The sequence below is a fragment of the Lycorma delicatula genome, chromosome 2 (assembly GCF_047948215.1).
Source record: "Lycorma delicatula isolate Av1 chromosome 2, ASM4794821v1, whole genome shotgun sequence".
NCBI lineage: Eukaryota > Metazoa > Arthropoda > Insecta > Hemiptera > Fulgoridae > Lycorma > Lycorma delicatula.
The window spans coordinates 191,821,650-191,841,073 of NC_134456.1; the positions used below are offsets into that span (position 1 = coordinate 191,821,650).

The 19,424-nt window shown below is 30.0% G+C and overlaps 1 protein-coding gene across 5 annotated transcripts in view; it reads right to left on the minus strand.

Annotated features, from left to right (window-relative positions):
* LOC142319528 (aquaporin-like) overlaps positions 1-19,424 on the minus strand; it is a 246,385-nt gene that overhangs the window by 108,177 nt on the left and 118,784 nt on the right. The window lies entirely within an intron of this gene.

Consider the following 19,424-nt stretch of genomic DNA (forward strand, 5'->3'; position numbering starts at 1 on the left):
GTCGAAACCGAATTCTGAATTTTATGCCTATTTTATTTATTTTAATGTGTTTTGTCTTGTTTTATATTCTAAGATGTAAAAAAATTCATCTGAAAATGGAATGTAGTAAAGGTATATAATACCTATTATAAAAGATTTTATAATGACTTCATATTGAAATGAGAATAATCAACTAAAGAAAACTGAATGTGTTCAATTATCTTATTTTTGTAATTAATTATTTTAAGCATATAATCTGTTTTTACATATAAATAATTACTACGTTGAATTTACAGTTCACTAAATTCTTTCTGTAATATTAATATTGCTTATTAATTTCATCATATGTCTAAAATCAACGTAAATATGCGTCAAATTTAGAAAAGTAGAGCATTCAATTTATAATAGGTATATTTCCCATAAATAATGTAGTAAACATAATACTCAGGTGAATATGACAAATTAAATATGTTGTTATTATGGAAATGCTTCTGTAGTAACCATAGGCACACCGACGTCAGATAATCATGCACTAATCAGGTTAAAAAAATAATCTACATGAAAGAGAAACTAAAAATTAAAACGATTGGTTCCGTAACTTAGAAAATTATTACGCTACACTAGCACAGTTAAATCAATTACAACAAAATGAAACTTGATCTATACAAATAATATTCACAGCTAATTTATCTAACCCATAATCTATCAATTATTTTAATACCTACGTTTTTTAATAAACATATAATGTTTATTATCAACATATAATATGATTAATGAAACACTACACAATGCTTCGGAGTAATATTAATAATTACTGTAAGAAAATTATACTGTTTCGCTGATGTAGAATTATCAAACAAATTCATAGAATATTCGATTTCCTCGTTACTCGAATATATTATGTACGTTGTGTTACTCGAAAATATTATTATTCAAAGTAGTAATTCTGCCAAGTTATAATCATTCCGTAAAAGGCATTATAAAACAGCTTACAAATGTTACACCAGTTATTGATATTTTAAAATAAAATTTTGCAATTTTATTTTACATCTTTACACTTTACATCTTTTGTTATAAATTTATCACAAACTGTTCACTCTTATTTTCCTTAAATACATTGGTTACTTGCTTGTTACCTTAAATAAAGGGTAACAAAAAATAAAATAAAATAAATCTTAAATATATTGAATTAAAAAAGAAATATACAAGCACCCTTTAAAAAATCAAAATTAAAAAAAACCGAAAATGTTTTTTTAGATATTTGTCTGAAAAGTATTTGCAAGCCCACAACTAGTAATTATCTCCTTTATTACAAAGTCGGAAATGGGGAAATCTACCAATAATTCTTCAAATAGTTTTACCTTCCTTCACCCCTTTTAAGGTCGAATTGTGAAAAATCTATAAACTAGTTTTTAAATATTTACATTAAAATTACACACACCAAAAATCAAGTTGATATCTCACTTGTTACAAAAGAAATTTCTAAAATAGTAAAGATAATTCTTTATTCCACTTTAATCCTTTAAACTCAGAATTTCAAAAAATTCCTTTTTAAAACTAAAAAAGTTTTCACATATGTAATGAAAAAGATATTCTTTCATTTCATATTATTCTAATAAAACCGTAAACATCGTTGATTTTTTCCTGGATATTTTCACTCGTACTTAATTGGTTACCGGTTTGAATCTGACCATATTTTATACAAAAAAGAATTTACCTAAGTTGAACCAGTTTATATTATCAGTTCCTAGATATTGTCATCTGGTCCACTTCTGGTTTGTTTTCTAACTGACATCACAATCAGGGCTGGTGATCAAGCGATGTAATAAGCAAGTACAGTCATTATACTAATAAGTGATGCAGTTGCCTAAGACCTCGATTCAATAACTGCGCTAAATTATTCGGGTTAACTTCCTAAATATCATAGGAATAAATAATTAGGATCAATTGAACTCAATCATTTGGAATAAGTTTTTCATTACTTTTTTGTTAAACTTAAAAATCTATAATTTAGTTTTAAATGATTACGATAAACTTAGAATAAGAATTATTAAATTCTTTTATTAGAATTATTATTTTTATTTTTTTAATAGAATTAAATTTTTAAACTTATAAGAATTATTTACTTCGCAATTTGTACACAACTATCGTTAAAATAACAGTAAATATATCTATATATATAAAAATGTTAAGTTCGTTTGTGTACGGCTTCAAAAACTCAAAATGTTGTGCACCGATTGAGCTCAAATTTTAGCACGATATATAACCCGCATCAAAGATTGTTTTCATCTATTTTTAATAAATCTAAATATCTATTTTTAATTTGTACATTTTTAATTTGGAAATGTAAACAAAGGAAAACCAATCAGATCAATGCAAGATGGCTGCTGTCAAACACAACGTCCAAATTTCTTTGAATTATATTTAAGAGTTAAAACATCTGTATTTTATTTTTTTTTAAAACACGACAAAAAAAATTTTAGCACGATATATAACCCGCATCAAAGATTGTTTTCATCTATTATTAATAAATCTATCTATCTATTTTTAATTTGTACAGTTTTTTTAATAAATAAGAGGCTAATAAATCAGATGGAAATGTAAACAAAGAAAAACCATTCAGATCAATGCAAGATGGCCGCTGTCAAACACAACGAGCCCGTATGGCCGTTGCCAATGTAAACAAAATCACAACTGATTAAGTAACAAATTTCATTGAATTATATTCAACAGCTAAAACATCTGTATTTTATTTTTAAAAAAAAACACCAAAACAAAAAGAAAAGCCACCAAGAAGGATGACTTACAGTAAATAAATTAAAACACCCAACTTTCTTATAGCTCAGATAGACTTAAGACTATGCAAACAAAAAAAATCGAAATAACCAAATACACAGAAAATAATATCCCTACATAATGACCAAAAAATCTCAAAATGTTCTGCACCGATTGAGCTCAAATTTTGGCACGATATATAACCCGCATCAAAGATTGTTTTTATCTATTTTTCGCATCAGTCACATACCCGCGAACGCGAGAAAACAGTTTTTTTAACGGTCAGCTGTGTACCAGTGACCGCGCCATCTGCCGGAAGCGAGGGGAACACTCGCCATACTAGCTAACGACAACCGCAGTCACATGTGAAACAATACCTGTTCCCAATTACATTGTTTATTAACAAAAAAAAAACCTATCCACTTGCATCTGATTCAGATTATTATACAATCTGAATTAAATATTCACTTTAATCGAGGTACTTTTGTGTGATCGTGTCGTGATTGAGCTGCGCCTTTCACCAAGCTCTGAATTTATTAGAAAACGACCAACAGTGGGATATATATATTACTGACGCGTGCAACACTGCACATGCAAACCAAATTCGCGCATTATTCGCAATTATACTGACCGCTTGCTTCCCTTCATCTCCCACAAAGTTATGGGAAAGATATCGATCGCATATGGCTGAGGATATTTTGCATAGAGTACGCCAAGAAAATACCAATATGACCATGGAATTTACAGAAGGGATTTACAACGAAGCATTGATAAATATTGAAGACAAGTATAAGTACAGTTTTTGATATCACCAAAGATTGGCCCAGGGGATGGAAAAAATGGGGTTTCGAAGACAAAAAAATCATACCTCATTTAATAGCACAGTATCGAATCGGTTTAAAGTGATCGTTAGTCCTCTAAAAATTACCAAAAAATTCTCTTTGAAACAAGTTTTGATATGATAACCCTTACGGCAAGGGATAACCAAAATCTTGCTGAAATTGTAAGAAGATGGAGTTGTCGTATGCTAAAAATGTGAAACTATTTTACATACAATCATTATCGTACTGAGTAAATTTGAAGTTTTTTTTTAACTGTAAGGTGGAAATCTTTTTAATCCCTTACTTAGCACCGATAAAATCTACCTCCGCCTTACGGCGTGCCGAAAGGTATTTTTTTTATTTTATAACCCATTCTGTATTTTGTGATGCTCTTGAAATCAAAGGTCTACCAGGGTTTCCTTGATCCATTTAGGAAAATGCTGGGGAAATTTCTTTTGTTTATTCGTGAAGTAAGATACTAAATACAAATATCTACGTTATCTATAAAATATATTACTGTGTACCAACTGCAATAAAAGATTTAAAAATGTATTTATTTGATTACATAATGAATTATCGATTTTAATTTTTATTTGGTTTTATTTTAAACGTGATCTTTTTTTCTTTTGTTTTATATTTACTATCATCTACATCAAATCCTATTGTAATCAACAGTAATAATATCTAATTTATTCATTTAGTCACTTTTACTTCTTAAATTATAGTTACATAAATTATAAGCCTAATTTAAAAAATAGGTACAAACAATTAATGTATCGAACATTATCGTATAAAACAAAAACTGATGACAATACAGTATATACGGTACAACCCTATAATGACATTGAAAAATACGTTTACACCTTGCACATAATTTAAATTGCATATTATTACAGTTTTATTAGTGTACGCATACGTTATCATACACATACACACTCTGTCAGCTGCGTGAATAATTCATTTATGAAGTTTATGTTAACAAAATTGCTGTATGTATGTTTAACTTTCTCTTCATTAATTTGTACAGTACTTAGAATTTATAATTAAATAATAATTATTATTTTATTTAATTGTAAATTAAACAATAGTCTTCACTTACAAGGGCTCATGATCAAATAAATACAGACCTTAACCACACTTTCGGCACTGTTTCTAAAATATAAAATAAAACCTTCTACTTGAAGGACATAATTGTTTATTAATTATTATATTTCATTAATTTTCCAACAGCATAACACTGGAACCTTTTAATCATATCAATCAAGCAAGCACGTATACGTTTTTTAATTATAAATTTTTAGCACCTAATCGATAATATCATGAACATATCTAGTAAAGTAAGAAAATATTTAACAGTATTTTCAATTCGACATAATCTGTAATGATAGAGTGACTTAAGTATACATTATCAATTAACATCGTCGGTATTAATAAAAAACAATGAAATAAAAAACAAATTTCGCACTAGATTAGAATTTTTTATAACTATTTCCATTAAAAACTGATTTTTAAATTTTCTAAATTAAACATTTTTATATATTTCCATTTTTTTTTTTTTTTTTTAATAAACTGATTTATCAAGTTAACTGAATCTGATAGAAAAATGACGATGTAAAATATTATATTTTTATATAATTTGTAAAAATATTGAGGTTAATTTACCCCGCTAACCAATATCCTTCATGAATCGAATTCTGTAATAATTTCATGAATATAATTTTTAATTTTCTACAATTTAAGTTATTAAAATATAGTTAACATATTCATATTCTCGAATTGTTTTTTTCTCTATTTAATATCATTGAATTACATTTTTTTCAAATAAAAGTAAGTTAAAAAATAATGCAAAATTAGCACTGAATATGTAAATAATTAATCCACACTATATTTTCAGTAAGTTAATGCTAGTTCATTTCCATTTCTAACAACTGTCTTAGAATATTGCTCTACAGATTAGTTTGAAGGATGTATTACAATTTACACATACCTAGAAGTTCCATAATTTCTTTTTCTAAGTAAAGAATCCGTGATGGGGAATCTATGACACGCGTGTCAGAGGTGACACACGAACTCATTTTGGGTAATACGCACCGACAGAGACAAAAAATTGCATAATTCAAATATTTGTCTCTCGCAACGGCCAGAGTTGAGCATCACTCGAGTAATATGTGTTGCGTAGCCAAGATACATAGTGAAAACAATCAAGACACATTGTTCCAATATTGAATTATTCCAAACGAAGAGATTTACAAAACGATCATCCCGATAACTAATAAATTTAGAAAGAAGAGAATTTCCTTTCTAGGACATATTTTCAGAATGGAAGAGACCAGACTTATCAGACGGATAATCGAACTTTTCTGGAACAAGATAAGCAGACCGAACTGGTTATACGAAGTACAGAAAGACATGGAAGAATTAGATATAACCCGTGAAAACCTAAAAACGAAAACCGGAAACTATGAGAAATTAAAAAATAAAGAAACAAGATTCCTATCAAAACCCAACAAAACAATAAGCCGGGTGTACTCTGAACAAGAAAGGACGAGAAGATCTGAAACCCTTAGAAACTACTGGCAAAAAAGAAAAGCTGAAAAACAACAAATCAGCAAGAAAAGAAAAAACTTGCCAAAAAAATGAACTAAAGTGATCCATTATGGTCTTAAAAGTAAAAAAAAAAAATTAAGAATTGTACTATAAAGAGATTAATCTTTACTCGTGGCATTTTATTTTTATTGGAGTGACAAAATGCCCAATTCCGGAAACGGCCGTGTCGTTGTCAACATGTGCCTCAGGTAAGCTTCGCGTGCATTCGGCAAACGGACGCACTTGATCGACATGTTCGTTAGGAGACAGGAGTGGGAGGATTAGAAGAAAAATATATACAGTGCTCGACGAGACATTCTGCGTGTCGGATAATTGATTACAGCACCATATATTTGTTGGTGATACATACAATCTTTGAATTGTTTTGTACCAGGAATCAGTACAAAACACTGCAAAAAGTTAATAAGTAAGAAACCTATCAACCTTTTATAACAAACGCCGTGATTTATTTATATATTTATTTTTGCAGCCTAGTGATGGAGAATCAGAAAATTAAAAAAGAAAGATTGAATGATAAAGGAAGTGGAAGTAGCAGTAGCCGACCCTTTCAAGACATATGGACCAAGATGTACGGGATTGTCGACAGAAACAACAGATCATTGTGCATACTGTGTAATGAAATGGTAGTAAGCAGAACTATAATGTAAAGAGACATTTTGATACTAATCATTGTCAGCTCTTGAAAAAATGTATCGATGAAAGAAAGGAATATATTTCTAGTTAGCTACACCTCTATAAAAGTCAATCAAATTCCATCATTAAATTTGTAAGTTGCTTTACAAACTTAACATCAGCAATTTACTGTATTGCGCACTCCATACCTCGGCATGTAAAAGCCCTCAGTGACGGATAATTTATCAAAGAAACATTTCTAAGATGTGCACCAGCTTTATTTCACGATATGAAAAGTAAAGATGATATTATTAAAAGAATTTCCGAGTTACCATTCAGTAGAAATACTATCAAAGACAGAATAGTAGATCTTAACAAAAACTTACATCAATTAAAAAAAGACTTAAATAGTTGTAAATATTTTTCTCTTGATGAAACTACTGACGTCACATCAAATGTCAAATGTTGGCTATTACTGCTAGATATTCTGATGGTTTTACGATGAGAGAAGAGAATGAAGTTAGAATCAATAAGTACATCAGGAAACGAAATATGTAATTTTGTTATTAAAACATTCAGTGACCTAAACATTGATATCTCTAAAATTGTGTCAGTCAGGACAGATGGGGCACCAAATATGATGGGGGAAAAATGTGGGATTCGTGAACTTGTTTATGGAAGCTATTAGACATCCAGTTGTATCTTTGCATTTCATTATCCATCAGGAGGTGTTGTGTGCCAAATCGGAATTCTCAGAATTGAATGTCTTATGTCACTTGTAACAAAAATTGTGAATTTTATAGCTGCTCGACCTCTTCATAAGAGAGAATTTTCTGCACTTTTACAGGAAGTTGATTTCAATAATGTGAAATGGCTGAGTCGAGATAAACTATTTGGGCGATTTGTGGAGTGCTTTGAAGAAATTACGATATTTATTGAGAATAAGAATCTGGAAAACTTTCCTTAGATCAATAATCATAAGTGGGTCAGCAATTTGATGTTTTTTACAGATCTGTTCATATGAATGAGTTGAACTTAAAATTATTAGGTTTTGACAAAAGTATTGAAGTTATGTTTGGATACATTAAATCTTTTGAAAGTAAACTTTAAATTTATAAGCTAGATATTGAAACTAAAATATATAAGTATTTTCCTCGGATAAAAAAGTATTTCAGGAAGGCCATTACAATAAGTATAATGGAGTTCATACCTATGTACCAGAATATAGTAAACTCGTTACCTGATCAGTTTAGCGAAAGATTCAACTAATTTAGAAGCCTAGAACAGACCATTAAAATAATTAAGTATCCGGATGCACTTGTTTACAGTACGTTGGAATTAAAGGATTTCCAGTGGATGCAAATTGACAATTTAAAAATGCAACTTGCAAATTTTCAAGATAGCATTTGGACTCATGTGTTTGTCGACTTAAGGTTAAAACTTGAAAATCTGGAACGAAATCGATTGAATAATGAAAAAGAGCACAAATATGATCAAGATATTTTGAGTCCTTGGAACAGATTACCTGACACTTTTAGCGACATAAAAAAATCTAGCGATGGATTTATTTGCTAACAATTTTTTCATCAACATATTTTTGTGAGACTTTGCTTCTCAATATTAAACCAAAAAAATAAACCGGCTAACAGATGAAGTTAGTGTCGCTTACTTGGGCTTGAAGTGCACCAAGTATGAACCTGCAATCGAAGAATTAGCAGACAAACTTCAGTGCCAAGAAAGTCACTAATTTCTTGTTTCATGCCTTTTGATTACCATTGTTTTTATTATTTTTTCCTAAACGTAGATTAATTTTCTGTTTTTGTTCATTTTATAGATTTTTTTTGTTGATTTTTCTATGTTAATGGCATTTAAATATATAAAATAAATATCAAAAATATAAATCTTTTCTTTACTATGGTTGCAAATATAAAAAAATTATGAATATTTCTATATCATATAGAATTGTGTGTATATATATATATATATATATATATATATATATATATATGTGTGTGTGTGTGTGTGTGTGTGTGTGTGTGTGTGTGTGTGTGTGTGTGTGTGTGTGTGTGTGTGTGTGTGTGTGTGTGTGTGTGTGTGTGTGTGTGTGTGTGTGTGTGTGTGTGTATTAGGAAACCTAACAAAAAACTTGCAAGAGTTCTACTATTTGGAGACCAGTTCAACGGATAAGTTGAAATTGTCATCGAAATGGAAGAACTTCGTCTAGATCGTACTGCTAAAACGTGTTCCATAATTATGATAATGTTAGACAGCGTTATGGAATGGAAAATGTTACTGTTAAACAGTTTTGTTCACAGTTAATTTGAAAAAGATAATGCAGAGTTCCTTGCATAACGTCACATTCAGCCTTTTACAATTACCAAATGTACGAGTAATAGCCACAGGAAATTTGAATTTCGCCCTAAAAAATCGAATTTTGTAATAGCAGTAACCTGCCTTCGGTAGTCGTTAGTAATTTATTACTTCCATAAACATCTAGAAGCTGTTTTTTCACGGGGAAGATAACGGGAAAACAGAAGGAAATATAGCACAACTTAATTATATTAATCGGATTTCAGTCGAATGATATGAATAATATAATGATATGAAATCACTGTTGTTTCTGTTACTTGTGAATATTATTACTAGTATTATCAATATTACTGTATTATAATATCAATAGCGTAATCATAGTAATGTAATACTGCGGTAGTATTCATACTACTGTATAGCATTCATACAACACCAAGAAACATTAACATACACGCCTATATAAATATTCAAATCACTTTTGATTAGACAAACTTACAGCATGATCATTCATAATAAACAATGTTAGAAATCATTATTATTAATGACGAGAATAAATTTAATGACGTTTTATACTTAATATAAAATATATTGTCATAGGAAAAGATCTTCATGAAGATCTTACTGAAAAATAAATATGTAATTAAATAAGAAGAGATTTTTTACGTATATATCTACCGTATTTACTCGAGTAATTCACGCACTATTTTGACAAACATTTTATCTAAAACAGGTGCATGATTTATGCAAAGAAACGATTTTACGTAGGTCTACAATGAAACTAAAATGTGATAATCAGTGAGAAAATTACATTTATTTGACTGAATATTTTTTTAAAAATTCCGGTGCGTGAATTACGCATATAAATACGGTAATTAGTCTGAAGAAATCAATTTTAGTTACTCATTAAGAAAATATTTACAGAATACTGTTGAAGTTTTTTTATTATAGGGATAATAATAAATGTTATTTATAAAATTGAACACTTAATTTCACATAAATCGCTAAAATATCGTCAATTACTAATAGTAAAATACATTAGGCTACATTTATGCTTGTATCTAAGCCTGTAATCCTTAACAATACATCGTAGAAATAATATTACGTGATTACTAAATAAAAGATTACTAAAAATTGTTTCAAAGGATATAAATTGCCCGATAAAATTTTGAAAATCGGACGATTGTTTGCAGAGATATTATAAAAGCACCCCAACATTGCACCTCCCAAAATAGTGCCCCAGGGTCATCCTGTTTGTTACCAGTTGGTGATGATTGGTCTAGCCTCCCACGACGTGCTCGCATACCTCACCACTCTAGGCCTCACACGCATTCCCCACGAGAAGCCCATTATTGTTAAACAGAAATTTTTTTTTTAATTTATTTTATTTAACGTAACTTTTGTAAATTTTGTTCATTCGATTAATTCGAATCATTCACTTCAAACCCAGCTCACACAGTCATAGAAACTCACAATTCATTAATTTAATTCATTAAAGTTTGTGGTTCAATCGGCAAATCTCCACTACTACATATAGATAAATATTTTTTTGAGATTTTTCGAGATGAATTATCTAAAACCTTCTCAGTTATGCCAAGAAAGATGGGTAAAAATTTCGATTCGATTGATCGAGCAGTTTTTTTTATTATCCCGAATAAACAAAAACCCTCTTCCTGTATATATAATAGTATAGATTAAGTAGTTAACATTATATATATTTTTTTTAAATTTCCACGTTTGACATGAGTTTAAATTTAAATAAAAATTTACTTTAAAAAGAAACATTTCTTCGGTTTTATTTTTATTTTTTTTAATACTAATGTGACTAATAGTATCAAATAGGTAAACAGAAAAGTGATTGAGGAATAAAATTCGACCACCAACGATTTTTTACCGTCATTTTGAATCTTCAAACTTATCGGATAAAATATATTTTATCTAGTAAAAGTATATTAGATCTATTAATTTATTAATAAAAAAGTTAATTAAATATTAATTAATAAGAATATACGTATTTATTAATCTCGTATTTAATAATTAATTGTTATTTATTTATTAAAAAATAATAATAAATAAAAAGATGTTTGTGATATGATGATATTGATAACTGATATTTGAAAACTGAGAACTAGACTAATTTTTGATTTGTATTTTATGTAGATAACTTTGTGAATGAAATTTACATTCTCATAAAATAAAATGTTCATAATAGACAAGAAAAGGTAAAAAAGAATTGTATAACTTTTTTAAGTATAATGTTTTATATTAATTAATCTTTTTGTAAGATATTAACTCTTTTTTAATTAAATTAATTGATGTTTGCTTAACCGCACGAGTACGTTCTTTAACAAGATAAGGCAGAGATTTACTGATTGTTGGTTGCTTTTTTCTTCTTTTTTTTATTTATGGTATAAAAATATTTAAAGAAGTCAGCGGTATTTTTTTTTTCAATAATAAATATATACAAATTTTACATCTATATAATATATATATTGGTACATAAAATTACATAAGCAGTACTTTTTAGCACCATATTTATAGGTACCAGGAATTCCATTTTAATCTTGACGCAGAAAAATAGAATATAAAAATAATAAAACAACGCAGTATTAAAAATATATAGTAAAACCTAACTTCCAAAAATATATGGTTCAATAAATAATAATGAATTATCTTTAAAAAAAGCAACTTCATTATCTGTTACAATATTTTTAAATATTGGTATTAATTTAGCCCTTACATTTTTGCTCTTTATTTACGACATGCATGGTTAAGATGTATGTTTTTTAAATAAGTTCGGCTTCATTTTTTATTTATATGAATGTGTGTAAATTTTGCGGGACAGTAACATATCTTCGCTCTTTTATATTTTATCTCGTTTCCTAGGAATACGTTTATTTTAATCCATTTTTCCCATATATTACAATAAATAACATCATGATACAGCGCTGAGACTTTTGCGTTCATGTTACATATAGTGATAACAAAACATTATAATTTACATTAAAATTATTTAGAGACAGAATATTATAGTACTCAAATAGGCTTAAAATGTAAGAAAAATATACGAGTATTACATGGTTGTACTTACTTTATAATTCTGTAAGAATATTTTTTTCTTAAAGTAATAAATAATGGGTATTATAAAAAAATAGCATATAATATCTCGTAATATTTTTTTTTTATATATATATATATATATATAAAAAGAATTAAATTAAGTTTCCTTTACTTACATTAAATTATTTTTCAGTGGTTCTTAAGTAATTAAATGAGCTCAATTTACAAGTATTAAGGAACCGAGATAATTCGTTAAATTGTTTAAAATTTTACTAATTAAAGGGTACAGGAGACCTGATAACAATATAATATTTAGGAGTATAATATAGAACAAGTCAGGATTAATTAGGAATTACAAAAGAATATCAACTACCTTTTATTTATGTACGCAGACGGTTTGTAAGCGAAATACTTATTTTCTACATTAAGACAATTTTCAAACTTTGTTTTACTAACTATCACCCTAAACCGTTCCTTCAAGAAAAATAATCTATTTTGTTTTCAGATTCATCAATCTGAAATCATTATTGGTATTAGTAATACAATGAATTAACTAAATAAAATCTTGCACGTGATCATTTATTTATGGTCTCATCTCATAATATTCAATTTTTCTAAAGCAACTAGTTCTTGATTTCATATCATTATTGTAATTCTATTCTACTCACTGAGCGGATTACTTTATTTCATTATATATTATATAAATACGTAAAATACATAATTTAACATATGATATTAATAACATACAATTTAGTCTATACTAATTTTTATATTTTTGTAAATTGTAGTCGGAATCAGTTGTTTTATTTTAAAATTTAAATTTTTAATTATGAACCCATCCTTTGGTATTAAACTCCAATTAGTATTTTTCCCATTTTATGTATATTTTCTGCTAAATTATAAATAATAAATAATTGAACAAATACAAACAATTTTTTTTTATTGAAACCATTTTACTTTACACATTTACAAAAGGAATAAGATTTAATCTCATTTATTATTAATAATATTAAAATCTTATGACTGTGAGGAACATAAAGCATTTCAAATACAAGAGGAACTATTTAAAAGTTCCTTACTTTGTGAGTAATGATGTCTTGAGCACCAGTTCCTATCGTGGACAAGGTAAAATGTCTCTTAAAGTTATATAACGTTTGCATTTTTGAAAACTTGGTTTGCTGATATACATTAATATATCCTACTCTGTGAAGAAGGTAATAATGAAAAATCACCTGTTATCTCCACTTTTTCAAGAGAAAATCTTGACATGAGATGTTTCTTAATGTTGAGAATGCAGAATGACTTAATGTTAACATTTTTGTGATCATTATATATATATATATATATATATATATATATATATAATATACTTCACTCTCAGTTAATTAAAAGGCGAAATAAGAAGAAGAAGAATCGAAAATCGCCAAAAAATAATGTTATTTCTGTTATCTAACAATGTTAAATAATTGTGGATTGGTATAATTAATAAAAATGTGTCAATAGTTAACAGGAAAAAGTATAAATATTTATATTTTATTTATAAAAGTAAATTCAATTTATCAGTGTTTAAATAGACTACATTTGGAGAAAATGTAATTTATTCAAGTCTTATGTTTTAGTATTCGCTGAATTATAATTTATAGCAAATCATCCCGGTAAAATTTCCTTGAGAATTCTTTTTATTCTCGTTAGAATTTTATAAAATACCTTTAAGATCATCTATACATGTATGTTATTAATTACAATTCATCAGCACACATATACAAACAAACTTGTTGACGATAATTTCCCATAGAATGGGTAATGCCTTATGAAAACGAGTCGCGTTACATTTTTCCCATGTACTTAGGTTAATAATTCGCTTTATAATTTAAGAAAAAAAATCGAATCTTTGTTTATTTCTCAGCTTCTTAGCGCCGGCTTCGAGATGGGGAATCATCTGAAAAAAATCGAGAGTCCCGCACTAGCTGATAACACAGTTCAATCAAGAATCGTGTTCAAAGAACGATACTCTTACTCTGTGAACGGTTTATGATCACGCTCATATTTGTTATTTTTACTTCAATTAACGGTACATTCCTTATAGTATACAATATTTTTGTTGTATACAATGTATTTCATTGTTAGTTCATATTTCTTATTAATAAAACTTAAAAACTATTATCATTTGAGTATATTGCGTATACATAAATTTTCAACATTAATAATTCATATTATATGATTAATTATATTGCGTAAGAAGCTTCGCTTCCGTCGAGTATCCAGGCCCGACGCACTCGTTTTTATTTTTTAAATGCCATTTCGTCCTCGTTGTAATAATTAATTACCATATTTTTAATTATACTTTACATTTTTTTTATTCAGCTAATGAAAACAAGCGTAACAATTTTTCCCCATTTTTAAAATCCATTCCTGGCTAAAATAGCTGTTATTCGCAAAAAGACTGATAACTAACATTTATTTGATCTAACATCCCCCTAAATTAAGAAAGTACTTTTAGGAAAGATCAGTTATTGATCAATTAAAAAGGAAAGATTTTATAAATTTTTCTCGTTTCACACCCATTTAATTCCAGTTAGGTTATTGCAATCAATAAATTTAAGTTTATTTAGTTTTATATCAATTCTTTTTTTAATTACACCAAAAAAAATAAATAAATAAATTGCATAGATTAACAGAATAGTATTTGGAGAATAAAACATTACAAATCTATAGGTAACGACGTTACAAATCGATTATTATTAGATTTAAATTGATGTATTAAAGTTTCTGTAATAAAATTTATAAAAAAAAATCATTATCGCCAGTGAAACAAAATAATAGTTCAAGCAAATATGTATACTTAAATGACAACGTTGAATAATACTTCCTGCATTGTTTTATTAAATAACGATTATATTATTTCATATTCTAATTGTAATGAAACAAGACATACGATAATTTATAAGAAAGGATACGTCTGTCAAAATTTACGAAAAATTAATCTGCATAATTTTCATTTTCAAACAAAACATTTAAGATGTATCATTTATTTTAACCATAAGTCAACCTAAAAATACTTTACACGAAGAGGAAATTACTTTTCTGTTATTACTCTTACTTTTATTTAACAAAAGCAGAAAAGCAAGAAGAGGAGTCTTTAAGAAACAAATTTCGCTTCATTTCAAACGTTATAATAGAATTTTATTCTAAATTTATTATTAAAGAACGTTGTAACATAATTTATAATAATGAGTGAAAATTAAAAAAAAAAAAAAAGGTAATTTCCTAAGTTAAATTTAAAAAATATAAAAAATAAAATAAATTCAGTAATTTTCATGTTAGATTACATTTTTTACGAACTAAATAATTATCTTTTAGTTGTACTTATTCATGAACTCATTAAAAATCTATTTGTACATTAATATAGGCAAATATTACCTCGTTGAAAATTCTGATACGGAAATGTAGGTCACTTCTGTTTTAACGATGAATTTAGTTACAATGTAGGTAGTAGGCCAGTTAATTTTCATTACATCCTGTTACCTCAATAGATGTAATTTCATCGGAGTTTGAATTAGTTTTCATCTTCAACGTGAATTATTATATAATTAAAAGGAAATTTATGGAAAAGGCTGTTTAAAAATTTGCATCTACAGAAATTAAATTAAATGATAAAGCTTTTATTATTCTAAATTAAAATAATCTGATAACTTTTTTAATTTCTAACATAAGTTTTCTCAGCAATATTGAAAAAAATTTAATAAAAATAATTAGTATTTAGTATTTAATCACAATATTTTATAGAAACTAATAAATAACAAAGGTTCTTGACAGAAGTTCAGTTTCGCTAAAAAAACAAATTTTTGGTAAGAATCGAAGCAAGAACCTTTAGTTTTTATCAAACATGATTGCCGAATGAGCTGCAAAATTTATTTTATGATAGAATATAATTAACAATCGATATTCATAAATCTATTTATCATAAATAGTACAAATATATACCGTTATACATATTAAAAACGTTGCTGACAAACATTGCTCTTCCCCACGGGAAGCCCATTATTATTATTAAACATAATTTTAAATTTATTTAATATTATTTTATTTAACGTAAATTTAATTACATTAATTTTGTAATATAATTCATTCGATTGATTCAAATCATTCAGTTTAAATCCAGACTACGCTTCATTTATATTCATACATATCATCCTCATTCATCCTCTGAAGTAATGACTTACGGTGGTTTCGGAGGCTAAACAGAAAAAGAGAGAGAGAGAGAGACACTGAGTGAGAGAGCTATCACAGTGACAGAGGCTCACAGTTACAGTTCATTAATTCAATTCATTAAAATTAGTGCTTCAACCGGCTAATCTCCACTACTATACATATAACTGCCAGTAACGTAAGGATTCCAATCTGGGGTCATACATCTAAATCGGGTCAGCTATTAAGCTGCTACGGTAGAACAAACATTAATACACACACCCTAAATACATTAAATTCATTTTTGGGCAGTCGTGGAAATAGTATGTTCCGTTGTACTTATTACAGTACAAAATTTTAGACTTGCAAAATGTAAATTTATTCAGATGTTACGATAATTGTAGTTCAGATGTTAAATTTACAATATTACAATAACCTAAGTTATGGTAGATCGTTGTCTGTACTCAAGTTTATAAAACCTGTTTGTATAACAATTGTCTTGGCAATCCGGATATACTTTCATCTAAAATTATTCGATATTATTCGGTAATATAAGAATATTAAGTGACAGGGAAGTGTGCACGTTCACGGATACTGGCGAACGGGTGTTTCAGATGCGAGCGGGGGTCCCGCAAGGCTCTGTGCTGGTCCCTCTCTTGTGGAACATCACATATGATAGAGTTCTTTGCCAGGCTTATCCGGAGGGGGTTGAAGTCTTCGGATTCGCCGACGACCTGGCCTTACTGATCAAAGGAAGGGATGAGAGGCAGGTGGAGGCCAAGGGAAACATTGCCTTGGCAATGGTGCACCATTAGATGGTGAGTCACGGTCTGCAAATAGCACCAGAAGAGTCGGAGGCGCTGGGGCTTGCAGGTCGATGCCAGCTAAGGGAGATGCGCCTCACCATCGATGGTGCAGAGATAAGCCAAGTCTCGAGGGCCAAATACCTCGGGGTCTGGATGGACAAGCGCCGTTCATTCGGACCTCGTGTGGAGGAAGCAATAAAGAAGGCAGAACAACAGCTGAGGGCTATCTCGAGGCTGTTGGCGAACACAGTAGGGCCACGAGAGAAACGTCGACGAGTCATAGCTGCAACCGTGACATCAGTCCTATTGTATGCGGCCCCTGCATGGAAAAGGGCAGTGGCAGTTCAAAAGTACAGGAGGAAGCTGGAGGCCACTCATAGGAGGCTGCTTCTGCGGGTGACATGTGGCTACAGGACGGTCTCCTATGGCGCGATTTGCGTCATTACGGGAACGCCGCCAATAGACCTATTGGTTGAGGAACGATGCTTGCGATTTGAAGGTGTAAACAAAGAGAATGCAAGGGCGCAGATCATGGCCATCTGGCAGCAACGGTGGGAAGCGAGCCAGGTAGGACGGTGGACTATGCGTCTGATTCCGGACGTGAGTGCTTGGGTGGGAAGTAAGCATGGTGAAGTTGGATACTGCCTCACTCAACTACTTTGCCACTACGGGCCATGGGAACTTTGATAGCTATCTGCATCGCTTCAAGAGGAGGAGAACGGCGGGTTGCAGGTACTGTGCGACAGTTGACACAGCCGAACACACCTGATTCGACTGTGTCAGGTGGGAGAACGAGAGACGTCACATTCCGGTGGCCTTAACACCAGATAACGTCGTCTGACACATGCTCCAGAGTGAGAATGGATGGAGAGAATGGCTCGTCTCGTACTAACAGCGAAGAGGCAGGAGGAACCCTCTTGACGTGCACACGGCCCTCGATGTCAAAAGAGGCGTCGAAATGTGTTTTGTTTTTGTAGTTGTTAATGTACTTTGCTAGGTTAGGAATTTATGATTTTACTATGTGTCTTTGCTCATGTTGTTGTTGGATTATGCTGCCGGATATACCGATGGACATGGAGTGGGGGGATATTATGTGCGGTGCTCTACCGCTGACGGCGAGCGAGACATGGCGCAACAAGTAATGAGGGGTCATGGGAATGCGTGGGGGATCGAGGACAGGTACAAGTCCATCTTGATGCGTGTAGGGGCCAGGGAGGCGCCTCTATGCCTAGGGTGTTCGGGCCTACTCACGCGCAAGAGTGGGTGGGTCGGAGCTCCCCGATGATGGCATGGGGGACCCTAGAGGTGTGCATGGGGGGGGGACGCGTAACTGTGAAGGGCAAACGAAATGTGTGTCTTGATCAGGTACAATATGGACTGGAAGGGTGCTCTCCTGCGGAGAAAAATTCTGATCACCGGAAAGGTGATTAGTATGTTTTCGAGGAGGCACGGGAAATCCCGATGGGATGTCCGAGTTCGGACGAGCTATGGAGGGCAGACGGCGCTGCCATGAAACCCTGAGGCGACTGTGTTAAGCTTTTTAGCGTGGACGGGTCGTCTTGGGGGAGTTAAAAAAGAAAAATTAATTAAAAAAAAATATAAGAATATTGTAATCTAATGGAACAAATTCATAAAGACTGGCATACAGTAACTATTATCATCAAATGTCAATACCTAAATTCAATAAAAATGTTTATTCATTATTATAAAAAAAGGACTTTCACTTTTATACCTGCCTATCAAACTAGTTTTATACTAGATATTTTTGTGGAAGAATACTGTCTATCTTTTCAACTCCAGCGGCTTTTTTCAAAAATGTAAGAAAATTTCTCATATTCAAGACGTAAGACAACAATTAATATACTTTTATTAGTTCGACGCTGGAGCAAACTGTGTTATCTTTAAAATGTAACAGGCTATTTGATCGGCTTGCTGCTTAAAATAAGTTTATCTGGAACTTTATATTAAAAGGGATCAGATAATTACGGATTTCAGGCAGTTATTAACAATCAACTGTCAGCGCATTCATCACTATTAGTTATGTGCTATCAATGTTAATTATTTCGGCATATATAGTGATGATTAAATGTTATAATGTCGTGTTCAAGAATTCAGCTAACGACTAGATTAATGATCATTATTACATGATTCTTTTAATCAAATAAAAATTAATTTAAACGATCGCCAAGTGAGGTAAGTAAATGTATAATAAAGTAGATTTGGTTTGATAGCCTTTTTATGATGCTATTTAGATAATTTTATAATTGTA